Below are 14514 nucleotides of genomic sequence, written 5' to 3' on the forward strand. Positions count from 1 at the left end.
AAAGTTACCAAAACAACAGCTATGTAAACTAAGCCTTTGCAGTTTGAATGCACCCTAGGGTAAAGGAGCCAATAAGAGAACATGACCCAAAACAAGTACAGCTATAACTTGGAGCTAATATATTGTTAAGGTAATGAATGGACACCTACATGAGTAGATCTTGACATGTGCTACAATTTCATACCCATTTTAATGAGCATCATTGAGCACAATTTAAAATAGAGACATTACAATTTGAGTTTTCCTAAGTTGGCCCCTGTATTCTTAACTGTACCTAAATTGGCTCCTTTAGCCTAATATGTGCTCTTTACACTGGTCGAGAGCTGCGAGGTGAAGGCTACAGTCCAAAAGTCTGCACGCACGATAAAGAGGGAGAGAGAAAGAAAGAGAGACGGCGGCCGGTCGTTCTAGTTGTAATTTAAGCAAGACAAACGTTGCTGAAACGTGAAAACTATCAAATAGTAAATACGCTCCGTCAACAAGACGTGTTTTGTGTGCTTCTGCGTGACCAAACAAGCATTGTGCGCGCATAATTGTGTGTGTGAGTGTGTGTGTGTGAGAGAGAGAGAGAGAGAGAGAGAGAGAGAGAGGTGCCTTCTTCTGGTGAGAGAGTCTCATTGGACTGCTTGTTGTTTAGGTTCCTCTTTCCCGCGTTCGGTGGGTTATTGTATGGATACAACATAGGTGCCACTTCTTCTGCCAGCTTATCCCTTGAGGTAGTGTATCTTCCTGGGCTTTGCCATTCACTTGCAATTACGATGGATTGCTGATGAGCTCTGCTTTTTTCTTGTTGCCCTCCTTACTGATCACGATTTATTAAGAGTGAAGGAATTGCTGGAAATAGTTTGTCATACAGTTTAATAGTGCTGCAAGGAGACAAAGGCACTCAAGTTTTGTCTAGAGAAGGACTTAAGTTTTCTTTTGGTTGATATATTGAAAGGTTGCTAACCAAGCATCAAATAGGCCAAAAACATAACTTCTGGTTCCTTTTTTTGAAAGATTTGACTGATTGCTAAGTATGGAATGGGCTCTTTGCCCTTGCCTTAGCACATGTTTTGCTATAGAAATCTAGACAACCAACTTTATTTTGGTAAGATGCCTTCCTTTCAATTAAAAAAGCTCAGAATGTGCAAGGTAGACCCTTACACCATACTTCGGGGTGAAGCAGGAGAGGCCAGGGGACACGGGAATAATGAATGAACCCTATGTTTTGGCTGGGGTTTTCCCCCTAAGGTTTGCTCATGTATATCGCAGGGCTTGCCCTTCGTCTGCTGCAGCGCCATCTCTGTCCAGCCTCGCCATCGCGCCAGCCCTGTCCAGCCTCGCCTCAATTGCGCATCGCGCTCCCTCCCCAGCTGTCACAAGCACGAAAGCGTTCTTAATTGAAAACTTAATTCACAAGACTGAGAGAAAAGGAAGAAAAAAGAAGGGTGAGGGAACGAAAAACCCTAGGGCTAGCGATGGCGTTACAAGCTAACAGCGCCGCCGCCCCTCCCCTCCGTCTCTTCGGTGAGATGGCCTCCCAAGTCATCTCACCACCGATAGCCCCCGACGCCAGACCTCCTAACATTTGGGCGTGAGGAGGGCTTCCCCACTCGTTGGTGCACAATAATTGTGTCGACCCCCACGTCGGGGGACTTAACCTCACCCACGAATTCCTTTCACACCATAACCTAACCGCGCTTCTAAACGGAGGCGATTTTCCCCTCCCTCCCATCAGTGCGTCAAGCTCGAGGCGGCACGACAAGCACGCCACGATGCAGGTTGCTACTCCCAGACGCCTCCTGCCCATACAACAGCAGGGTTTCATTCTCCGTTGTTGAGGGCTTTGCCGCTCCAACCGCCCATGCAGCTCCCACAGACCCTAACCAGGGAGGAAGCGGTAGCTCTACTTCAAGAAGCTTTGGACAAGTTGCAATCGGTAAGCCCCTTATTATTCTCCCTGCTGCTCAAGTTCGTAAAACTCAAGCCGACCTAGAAAACAGAGCACTGATAGGTATGCTAGCAGCCTTGTTTCCCTGTGGAAGTATCAAAAGGGTGGATTAAGAATCATTGGGGTCCTTTAGGCGTGGAGGTTGAGACCATCCAGGCACTCCCAAAACATCAGTACGTGTTTCTGTTCAGAAACTTGGAAATGGCTTTCAAAGTGCTTAGTGCAAGCCAATCGCTATTAAGAACCTCTCTCCTGGGCTTATTCAAATGGCACAAGGAGTATAATGCGAAGAGACACGCCCTCACAAAATACCCAGTGTGGATGGAGTTCCCGAACCTCCCTCTACACTTCCATAATCACATTCGAGTTTTAGGGGATCAACTTGGGAAAGTGCTGAGAATACATCCCGGCGTGGCACTCTCAGGCTCTGATAGAAATGGATACTTCGGTAGATCTCCTTCAGGAGATGGTAGTGGTGCTAGATGATGGGGAGTTCTGGTGTACAAATACCTTCCCAACGCATGCTTTCACTGCAGGGTTAAAGGCCAATTTGTCAGAGAATGCCCTGTTAAAAACCCTCAAAGCTCGTCTAATCCCTCTACCCCTGCCGACAAAGTCAGCAGCAACAACAAAGAAGAACCGGCTAGACCCCCCCTCAGACTCAAAGAACTGGGACCCCCCCTCTGAAAGCCCGTCATTAGTAGGAACAGAACGAGAGGGTCCAACAGATACGCTATTCTGGCCTCCCTCCCCGAGTGGGAGGAATCGGACGTGGCAGACTCCCTAGGTCAAGAATCAGGAGACGAAGATGACTCAACATCTCGACTTGAGTCACAAGTCAACAAAGTGGACAGAGAAACCTCGACATAACTCAACAAGGCCTCCCCTATCCCGCATAATAAGGAAAACTTTGGCACCCAAACCTAAGGGAATCGTGGAGACAGGCCCTGCGCCCATGGAGGTGCAAAAAGATAATAAGAGAGCCCTCAACTCGGTGTCACAGGCCTCTCCTCAGACTCAGAACAAAAGTCGCAAGGATAGAAGAAACCCTAGATGAAAGTCCTCTCATGGAATATCAATGGGTTATCTGACCCTTCCAAAGCTAGCAAGATCAAAGCATGGATTGCTAACTACCCTGTAGAGGTGATAGGACTGCATGAGATAAAGACAACGGGAGTCAGCTCGATCAAAGACTCAGTGCCATATCCAGGGAACTCAAGTGGACATACTCCTCTCACTCGAAGGGCTCAGGAGGAACCGCCCTAGGAATCCCCCAAAGATGGAAAACCAATCACAACCTCTCGTCGATGGGAGAGTACTGGGTAGCCTTGGCAATCGAAGCCCCCCTCCAATGCACCCTAGTCTATGCAGGAGGTTCTGCCAGAAAGAGGACGGCTTTATGGAAAAACCTTAACAGTATACAAGGTCAGGTTATCATGTTTGGAGATTTCAACATGGTAGAAGATCTAGAGGACAAATATCAACGTAAAGGGCAAACCTTGGGAAAGAAGGGAGTGGGACCTTCTTAAATCTAATTTGGAGCTTTGGGACGCGGGGACGCCTGGGGAATTCACATGGTAGAATTACTCCAAAGGGGAGAATGCTAGGAAAGCAAGGCTGGACAGATGTTTGATAACTGTCCCACTGGCAAGGAGTTTCAACCGCATCAAAGCCAAGCCTCGCCTTACCTCTTGTGCCTTGGACCACTATCCCCTAGTCATCACTATTGATGACAAATGCAACAAAATACGCAACCACTGGCTTCACACTAACCCATCCCTCTTCCAACTTGAAGAAGTGCGTGAAAGCGTCAAGGCCATATGGGTGCAAGAATTCTCTAAAGGCTCTACCCCAGCGAAGGCCTGGGTGGAGTCCATTGCTAAAACCCAACACACCCTCATTAGCTACAAGAAAATGGTCTTGGAGATCAGAAGGAAAAGAAAAGACAGCATATACAACGCTTTTACTAACTTGGAATCTTTAAACAACCAAGACGGAGAAACACAGGACAAAATATCAACTCTAAGATAGCAATTAAGAGCAGAGGAAGAGCTCACCATCAAGCATATTGACGACTTCTTCAGAGTATGGTGGGCAGGAAAGATCGACAAGCCTACTAAGAAGATGTTCAAGCTCCTCAGAAAAAAGAACCAAAGGGAAACCATCCCGCTATTACAGGGTCCGAATGGCAAAGCTTCATCGGAGGCTGAAAACTTGGAACTTGCCAAATCTTATTTCTCGGACATGCTCAGTCCCCTGGAGACAGCGTCAGTGGCTAAAACTGAAGCTAGGGTACAGATAAAGAGTTGCGGCAAAAAGGTCATCCCTCCTCTAATTGCCTCCCAGCTGGACTCAGACTTATCAATTTGGGAAATAAAACGAGCCATAGACTCTCTCAAGATCAAGAAAAGGCCAGGATTGAATGGATTGCCGGCTGAATTCTACCAAGCATTTAAGGATGCTATGGCACCTATTTTGGTCCTGGTCTGGGAAGAAGCATTGGCTTATGGCGCCCTACCTGTCCAGATCAATACGGGAGTCATCAAGCTACTGCATAAAAAAGGTTCCAAAGAAGACATCTCCAACTGGAGGCCACTAACTATGCTCAACGCGGCTTATAAAGTCTTTGCTAAAGCAATTGCAATCAAGATAACTTCAGCTCTTGCTGAATGGATCTCGTCCGAACAAAAGGGTTTCATCAAAGGCAGAAGAATCATGGAGGCTATCATCGCAATGTGGGAAGGTATCGAGCACGCGGAAGAGTCAGACCAAGATTACGTCTTTGTGAAAGTTGACTTCGACAAAGCTAATGATCGGCTAGAATGGTCCTTTCTCATTGATTGCTTAGAAATGATGGACTTTGGTCTAACAGTTATCAGGTTTGTCCTTACCTTTCTTGGTAATGCTAAGGCTAGAGTCTCTCTTAATAACTCCCTTTTCGAACCCTTTCCCCTCAGTCAATCTGTAAGACAAGGCTGCCCACTGGTCTCCCTCCTATTCACTATTGCAGCAGGCTCTCTTAACTGGTTAATTAAAAACAAAGTAGCTGAAGGCAGCATCAAGGGCATCTCCCTCTCCAAAGGGAAGCAACAGTGTCTAGTGCAATTTGCAGACGACACTAATGGCTTTCTCCACAATGATGACCAATCACTTCGGGAGTTTTGGGAATGCTTACACATCTTCTGCACAGCCTCGGGCTCCAAAATCAACCACTCCAAAACGGGCATCAGAGCCTCGCACTCCCCCTTTCCTAGGTGGATCCTCGAGCAAGGCTGCTTGGCCCTATGGGATGGAGTGATTTTTCGACTCCTAGGGATACCATTCGGGTTCAAAGTCACCATGAAGCAAAGGTGTGTCACGTGACACATCCAACCCTATGTGTCCGTGGACAAGCTACATCATAACAGGGTTCAGTCAGTCCAGTCAGTCTAGATTAGAAGTGACCTTGCACTTTTTGTGAGTCTATTCGTAGACCGTGCATGCCCAGTCACTTAGCATAGATGCATATCCTCTGGTTGCACAGAGCATGATCATCAGTATTTCCATCAGAATCCATTAGAATCAGTTAGGGAATTTTTCCAGCATTTAGCCTATTTTCCCTATTTTTGACATTTTTCACTTATTAATTTAAGTGACTTTCCAACAAAAGTAGGTAGGGCAATTTTGCTAAGTTTGTATATAAGCAAAACCCAAGTTAGCACTCAATGGCAGAAGAGGCAGCAGGAGTTTCCCGCTTAACAGGCATCTTCTCAGCAAGAACCCCTCAAGCACCATCAACCTTGGCGTTTTCCCTCTCCCATCAGCTAGCGTTTTTGGTCTCCATCCTCACCTCCTTCAAACCTTGGCGATTTCAGCCTTGCATTCCTCGCCAGTAGTCCTAGACTCCTACGTTTTTACTAACGCTACAAGCAGATGGTTCAGCGTTTTCAGCATTCCATACAGCAGCAGATTCAGCCCTCGATTCATGCAGAAGATCCCCATTTCGGCTCTCAAAAACACAGCCAAAACAGTCATTTTCAGCCACCCGGAACAGTCCCAGATTTTCAGCCATAGCGTTTTTATGGACAGCAGATAGAAGACCGCAGATTTCAGCCCTAGAGTCGTCGTCGTCGTCCCCGTCGTCGTCACCGGCATAGTCCCAAGTTGCATCAGTTTCCATGCATCATCATTGTACCACTTTGTGCAATCAATAGTAGACCACTCTCGCCGACGAGAGTGGGGCCTTCGGAGGAGGGTTTTACGTCTGGTGTCGTATTTCTCTTCTCTCTATCTCTCAGTCTCATACACTTGCACGCACAGTGTCCATTCACTTTGTTTGTGATCATAGCACTTTCCATTAAGAACGGAAGGCTCTCCCTTCCATAAGAACTAAAAGGAACCTTGAGCACAGTTTGGAGCACTCATCTTGAGCAAAGCGCAAACATTCATTCCGCTGCACCTAACATTGGTATCAGAGCTTTGGTAGTGTTCTGTATCACTCAAGGAAAGAACCACAAGAATCACAAGAATTTTTTTTGTAATGGAATTTGCCTATTCAATGTGAGAGTAGCGGAATTTAATGAGAGTACTTTCAAGAAATGATTTTGTGAGCATAGCGGGTTGACATAATTGAAGATAGCAACATAATCATAGCAATTAGTTAACTTGGCATAGACAATACTTTTGCAAGAGAGAGAATTTAGAGAACATGACAACAGTTGAGGACCGGATTTATGTGGAGCCAGTCCCCCCTCCAATAGGCATTTGTATTATGATTTCTCCCATAAAGAGAGACTTGTTACAATACATTCTTTGTGTTCCTTGTGACCTAGGTGAAGCAATGAAGATGGAAAGCTTCATGCATCACCATCATAGCATAACCTAAACTTGAAGAAAGCTTTAACTATACCAAGCCTCAGTCCCAAGACCTCAAACACCTTCGAAGGTGGAGAGAGCTAGCAGGGAATGAGGGTAGGGAAGAGGAAGAAGAAACATCTCATACGAGAAAGAGCTAGTTCCTCACTTATCATAACTCTTGTGCTAGCATACATAATAGCATAGTAATGAAGAAGAAATAGATGGCAAGCTCAAGCATTGAAGCATGGCTCTTGGATGGATTTGCACTCCATAGCCAAGAGTGTTGGTGTAGGCTCTCAATCTCTACTTGCTTGGAGAAGGAGAGGGAGCTCTTGCACTTTGCATAGTACACAATGAGAGTGTTTGTGAGTGTGTGGGTGAGTATACCCCCTAAGCACCCCCCTAGCTTGCTTGGGTCGACCCCCCTTTGTAGCTCATGCTTGAAGCTCATTGGACCCCTCCAGGCCTAGCCAATCACAAGCAGGAGCCATTACAAGCAACATGGGTAGCCTTGGGACAAGTGTCCCCCTTTCCCCTTTGAGAGAGAGGACTTGATAAATGCAAAAACAATTAGATAATTCAAGTAATTTATCATTGGACCCCTTTGAAGCCTAGCCAATAGGCTTCAAGCAACACATGAAGGTAACATGGGTAGGGACTTGACATGTGTCCTTGCTGCCTCTTCAAGCTGGGGCTTCCCTTGTGAGTGTGAGTGTGTGTTCTCTCTCTAATCCCTAGGAAAAGGGCTCGCTCAGGGATGCTTTTGACTTTAGGAGCTCAAGCACCTTAGTCATCAAGCATGACAAAGCACTTGGACTAGGGGGTATTCCCACAAGCATCTCAGGCAAGCATGTCAAGGCACCTCAAGCACCTTAATCAAGCGGCAAGTCAAGCACCTCAAGCATGGAGTAAGTCAAGCACCTTAAGCACCTTAATCAAGCACCTCAAGCATGGAGTAAGTCAAGCACCTTAAGCACCTCAAGCAGGACAAACACCTCAAGCACGACAAGCACCTCAAGCAGGGCAAACACCTCGAGCTTGGGCCGGGTTCCCACCTCAAGCTCAGCCCTAGCGTACTTAAGGTCAAAGGACTTTTACACACATTATTGGAGGTCTTCAATGAAGCTAACCCTAAGGTCTTATGCTCCATTGGTTAGCCTTGCTCTTGATAGACCATCTCCCATTTGGGCCCCTTTACTATTGGCCCCGTGTTGAGATAGATCTATAAGCACATATCTATATCTTAACACTTGTTCCCGTTTATTCTCCCACATTAAGTGATCAATTTAATATGAGAAAATCATTTGGGTTGGTTAGATATTAGATTTTATGACATTACCTCTCTCTTGAAATCATAGTCGTCCTCGACTATGAGGTAGAAGAGATAAAGCCTTAGTCATTAGTCAATCGTACTTAGCGGGTAGAGGATCTCTTTTTTACCCTACGACATCTTTCTAAGATGGATGACTAATCCATTTGGTGCTTGGGAGACATAGCTGCCGCAAGCATGTCTGCTCTTTAGTCCATTTCATTCTCCCAAAGTAGAGTGACAAATTCTACTTGGTGTTTGAGAGACGTCATCATTACAAACATGATTCTAAGCATGCATACTAGTTAAATTTGTGCACAATTAAAAAGAGGATTAGTCTTATAAGACAAAAACATGAGTCATTTAAAAGAGAGTTGTACATTTGCTTACTCTAATGTAGCATTGTAAGCATTGACAAGGTTCATACTATCCTTAAGTTGTACTCCTTGCATCCATTTAGCATCTTCAAAAGGATAATTTTTGAAATTAATAAGATACCGTCGGATTATCTTACCATGTCGTAGTACCTTGTCTTCATGCCGAAGGACAGCTTCGGGTTGTAGCACCTCTTCTTGGTCTTCAATTTCGGGAGGGTCTTCAATAATTGGTTCAATTGGTGGCTCTCCTTTGTAGGGCTTAAGTAGGCTTACATGAAAGGCATTGTGTATAAGCCAATGGTTGGGAAACTTGAGTTGATAAGCCGTCTCATTGATAGGCTTCAAGATTTGGAAAGGACCATAGTATCTTTTTGCTAGTTTAGCATAATACTTTTGATGGCCCGTAGGATTTTTGCCCGTCGTTTGCCTTAATCGAGCCTTAGGAAACTTGAGTAAGACCCAATCATTTTCTTTGAACATTAAAGCTCTTCTGTGCTTATCAGCAGCAGCTTTTTGCCTTTGTTGAGAGATGGCTATAGCCTCCCTAATCTTTTGAAAAGATTCTTGTAGGTCACGGCTATACTTATCGGCGGCGAAGATCTTCCCATGTACTTTGAGTAGCAAGGGACTTTTAGGTCTTCCCTCTATGATCTCGAAAGGTGCTTTCCCCGTAGAAGTATGTACAGTATTATTGTAGGCATACTCTACTAGAGGTAAATACTTTTCCCATTGTGAGCGTTGATCTACTTTGGTAACATAAGTCTTGAGTAGATCGAGTATCGTAAGATTGGCTATCTCACTTTGGCCATCCGTTTGTGGGTAATAGGCCGAAGAGAAATTCAATCTTGTTCCTAGATTTTCAAAGAGACCTTTCCAGAAATTACTGGTCATTCTAGGATCTCTATCTGACACGATGGATGTGGGTAATCCATGGTGCTTGAAAATCTGAGATATGAAGAGAGTTGCCATTTGATGTGCCTTAATAGTCTTTTTGACAGGAATAAAATGTGCTTGCTTGCTAAACCTGTCGACTATTGTCCATATTCCTGTATTCCCATGGATAGACTTGGGTAATCCAAAGATGAAATCCATGGATATACTCTCCCATGGTGAATTTGGAATAGGCAATGGCTGGAGTAATCCAGGTTGCTTCCCTCTATCATACTTGGTCTTTTGGCATACTACACATTTTGAAACATACTCTTGTATGTCCACTTTCATGGTAGGCCAATAGAAATACGTCTCTACTCCTCGGAGAGTAGGTTGAATACCTCTATGCCCTGCATATGGAGGAGCATGGGATTCATACATAACCTTCTCACGAAGGGAAAGGGTAACACATAGCCTATTGCCGTGGAGAAGATAACCATCCTGCAAGGTGAATGGTTCCTCTTTCTTCCCCAAAGCAAGGGCTGACATTATGTCTCTAAAGTCAGGGTTAGTAGCATACTCATCTATCATAGAGGATAGATCATTGTGAGTAGCTATAGACACCGCATTAACTTTTGGTCGTCGTGAAAGTGCATCGGCAACTTGATTGTGCTTACCAGCTATGTGAGCAATATGGAAATTAAATTGCGAAAGAAAATTTGCCCTCCTCATTTGTTTGTCGGAAAGTTTGGTTTGCGTCATGAAATACTTGAGACTTTGGTGGTCGGTTCGTAGGATAAAAGGAGTCCCCAATAGGTAGTGCTTCCATGTATCTAGGGTATGTAGAACAGCTAAAAGCTCTTTCTCATAAATGCCCAAGACTTGTTCATCACTATTGAGCCTTCGGCTCTCATATGCTATGGCATGCCCTTCTTGAAGCAAAACCGCTCCAAGGCAATCACCACAAGCATCACATTGGACCTCAAATGGTTTTGAGAGATCCGGAAGCACGAGGACTGGTTGGGAAGTAAGCTTCTCTTTGAGTTTTTCAAAAGCATTTTGCTTCTTAGCAGTCCATACAAACTTAACGTTCTTCTTTGTTAAGTCGTGTAGTGGTCCTGCTACTTGAGAGAATTTTGCTATGAAGCGTCTATAGTATGCACACATACCAATAAAGCTTCTTAGCTCATGTAGATTCCTTGGGTTAGGCCATGATTTTATTACCTCTAACTCTGATGGATCCATACGAATACCATCGTGAGAGATAATATGACCTAGATATTGAATCTCTTGAAGGAAGAATTCACTTTTCTTTTGGTTGAGAAAAAGTTTGTTTTCCCTCAAGGCTTGAAAAATCACTTGGAGATGTTGCTTATGTTCCTCCAAAGATTTGGAGTAGATGATGATATCATCAAAGAACACTCCAGTGAATTTACGATATGGTCTAATAATTTTCTCCATGAGACGATTGAAAGTAGCTGGTGCATTAGTCAAGCCAAAAGGCATGACTAGATATTCATAAAGACCAAATGTTGTACGAAACGCGGTCTTTAGGATATCTTCATCCAGTATCCTTATTTGATGATAGCCACTCTTAAGGTCAATCCTACTGAAGTAGGTAGAGCCTTGTAGCTTATCAAACAGCTCTTCTACCCAAGGCACGGGAAATCTGTTTTTGATAGTGATATGGTTTATCAAAAGAAAGAGGATTTACAAGTGGAATAGTGCGGTCACGCTCACTAGCATCTATATACATGTTCTTTCCCCTGTAGGTGAAGTAAATTCTCCTTTCAGGGAACTTCATGTTGGCAGCCATGCGATCAAACCATGGTGCCCCTAGGATAACATCCAGATGTTGGAGAGGAGAGATGAAGAAGTCTTCTTTGTCGACATAGCTTTGGACATGAAGCCTCAACTTGCCAATCAAGGGAGTAACGGAGGCTTGTTGTCCCTTGAAAGCTGCATCGGCTGTTACTATATCTCCCATCTCAAAAGCTTGAATGCCCAACTTGGTGGCCAACTCTATTGATATGAAGTTGAGAGTAGAGCCTGGGTCAAACAAGATGAAGGCATCATGCTCTCTTACCTTTCCCCACGCATAGGAAAGTGATGATCCTTTGCAATGACCATCCTCTTTTGGAGCTTCGATGGTGAAAGCCCTAGGAGTCTCATTGCGAGTATTCTTCTTGGGGCAAGAACGATAGCCATGTCCTTGCTCTCCACACTTGAAACACTTATGGTCCTTGCGAAAAGCTTCAAGCTCTTCAGGAGAGAGTTTGTTTTTACCTTTGTAAACTCCTTTCTCCTTGGACCGATTGTTGTTGTTGTTGGAAGTGCCTTGGGAATTATTTTGAGCATTGGATTTCCCCTTTGCATCATTTTTATCTTTGTTTTCCATGGGCTTGACATTACGTCTAGCCCCTTGATGGAAATTGATGCGTGAAGCAACCATGGTGTGGTGGATTACTTCGGTAATAGTACCGGGCCGTTGAGAGTTGATGTATTCGGCCATCTCTTCAGGTAATCCCGCACAGAATTGCTGTCTTTGCTCGGCAAAGTCTATCTTTTGAAAGACAGTAGCTTTGAGATGTAAATCCCAAAACTTGTCTACATACTTGTTGATAGACTCATGAGAGAGAAGCTTCAAGCCGCGCCATTCGGTAAGAACTTTATCTTTAGTATCGCTTGGAAGAAATTGCTTCATGATGGAAACTCGTAGAGTTTTCCATGTCTTTGGGGCTTCTCCATTGCCACGAAGGCTAGCCCACCATTGACGAGCTGATTTTTAGAAGTGCATAGCTACATGGCGTAGCTTGGAGGACTCTGTGAAGCCCTCGTCGCCAAAGGCCGCATCAAATTGCTGGATGAAGGCCAACACTTTGTCGGTAGCACCAAAGGTGCCATCGTAGGTGAGAAAAGAGATACTCTTTCCTCCCTCCTTGAACTTCTTTAGCTTTTGTGACCTTCGCCATGCAGGAAATGATTTGCGATGTCCTCCCCTCTTGTATTCTCTAGGAGAATAGCCATAACTTTCATCGGAAGAGGAGGAAGGTGAAGAAGAAGGAGAAGAGGGTGACCTCTTCCTAGCCCTTTTCTTCCTTTGTTTCCTCTCTTGCCTTTCAGAATGATGAGAAGAAGGACTATAGGTTGCTCTTTTCCTCTTGGGAGGAGTAGGCGATCGTCTAGACCGCCGTCTTCGTGGAGCCACATCTTCAGAAGAACTTAGACTGTCATTGCTTTCTTTCTCTTTGGATTCCTCCTCTCGAATGGGAGAGAGTCTTCTTTTGGGGGTCTCTTCAAGAGGCCTCCTAAGCTCTCTCTCCTCTGGGAGAGGAAGAGAAATTCCATAAGCACGAAGTTGTTGAGTAACTTCGGCTTGTAAAACAGAGTTGCCCATAGCTTGTTGCAACCTAGTGACGAGATAATTCACAAACATGGGAGCATCATCATTAGCACCTTCATGTGCAAAATCAAAGCTATCAATGTTCATTCTACTCTCTTGATTATTGTCAGCCATGTTAACAAAATTTATGTTTATACTTAGTGTATGCTTTGGCAATACAAAACCTTAGTTGCCACTCCTCTTAGCCTTTGAAAATCGGCTCTTAAGTATCTACACCCACGGCTCAAAGTGGTTAATTATAGAGAGTAGAGGAGTAGGTCTAACAAAGCAGAGTTTCCAAGGGTTAGCTCCTTTCGGACTTCTTATGGCTCAATAATGGTAAAGCCGTAGGCAAGTCTAGAAAGACTCCATTATTAAGTCCAAAGCTCCCGAGGTGTGCACCATCCCCCACATAGTGGGCTTAACAAAACCGATATTAGATCCCAATTCCTCTTTCTCTATTATAATTAACAACATCAACCATTTATAGGCTACTTAAGGACCTCTCTTCTTAAGCAAGAAAAGAGAACCAAATGCTCTGATACCAATGTAATGGAATTTGCCTATTCAATGTGAGAGTAGCGGAATTTAATGAGAGTACTTTCAAGAAATGATTTTGTGAGCATAGCGGGTTGACATAATTGAAGATAGCAACATAATCATAGCAATTAGTTAACTTGGCATAGACAATACTTTTGCAAGAGAGAGAATTTAGAGAACATGACAACAGTTGAGGACCGGATTTATGTGGAGCCAGTCCCCCCTCCAATAGGCATTTGTATTATGATTTCTCCCATAAAGAGAGACTTGTTACAATACATTCTTTGTGTTCCTTGTGACCTAGGTGAAGCAATGAAGATGGAAAGCTTCATGCATCACCATCATAGCATAACCTAAACTTGAAGAAAGCTTTAACTATACCAAGCCTCAGTCCCAAGACCTCAAACACCTTCGAAGGTGGAGAGAGCTAGCAGGGAATGAGGGTAGGGAAGAGGAAGAAGAAACATCTCATACGAGAAAGAGCTAGTTCCTCACTTATCATAACTCTTGTGCTAGCATACATAATAGCATAGTAATGAAGAAGAAATAGATGGCAAGCTCAAGCATTGAAGCATGGCTCTTGGATGGATTTGCACTCCATAGCCAAGAGTGTTGGTGTAGGCTCTCAATCTCTACTTGCTTGGAGAAGGAGAGGGAGCTCTTGCACTTTGCATAGTACACAATGAGAGTGTTTGTGAGTGTGTGTGGGTGAGTATATCCCCTAAGCACCCCCCTAGCTTGCTTGGGTCGATCCCCCTTTGTAGCTCATGCTTGAAGCTCATTGGACCCCTCCAGGCCTAGCCAATCACAAGCAGGAGCCATTACAAGCAACATGGGTAGCCTTGGGACAAGTGTCCCCCTTTCCCCTTTGAGAGAGAGGACTTGATAAATGCAAAAACAATTAGATAATTCAAGTAATTTATCATTGGACCCCTTTGAAGCCTAGCCAATAGGCTTCAAGCAACACATGAAGGTAACATGGGTAGGGACCTGACATGTGTCCTTGCTGCCTCTTCAAGCTGGGGCTTCCCTTGTGAGTGTGAGTGTGTGTTCTCTCTCTAATCCCTAGGAAAAGGGCTCGCTCTCCTGTTGTAGGGATGCTTTTGACTTTAGGAGCTCAAGCACCTTAGTCATCAAGCATGACAAAGCACTTGGGACTAGGGGGTATTCCCACAAGCATCCCAGGCAAGCATGTCAAGGCACCTCATGTCACAAAGTGATGACGTGGCGGACAGCAGAAACCCTAATTTCTGCCAGAAACCCTAAA

At 44.5% G+C, this 14514-nt stretch overlaps 1 long non-coding RNA gene across 5 annotated transcripts in view; it reads left to right on the top strand.

Moving 5' to 3' along the window:
* The first annotated feature begins 312 nt into the window (after positions 1-312).
* Positions 313-14514, top strand: part of LOC147443310 (uncharacterized) — a 49506-nt gene continuing 35304 nt past the window's right edge. The window contains exons 1-2 of one of the 5 annotated variants that reach the window (XR_015190249.1): positions 313-461; positions 638-716. This is a non-coding gene — a long non-coding RNA (uncharacterized LOC147443310). The other 4 variants (XR_015190251.1, XR_015190250.1, XR_015190252.1 and 1 more) reach the window with 4 other exon arrangements.

The sequence above is a fragment of the Adiantum capillus-veneris genome, chromosome 14 (genome assembly GCF_014529385.1).
Source record: "Adiantum capillus-veneris isolate H3 chromosome 14, ASM1452938v2, whole genome shotgun sequence".
Classification (NCBI taxonomy): Eukaryota; Viridiplantae; Streptophyta; class Polypodiopsida; order Polypodiales; family Pteridaceae; genus Adiantum; species Adiantum capillus-veneris.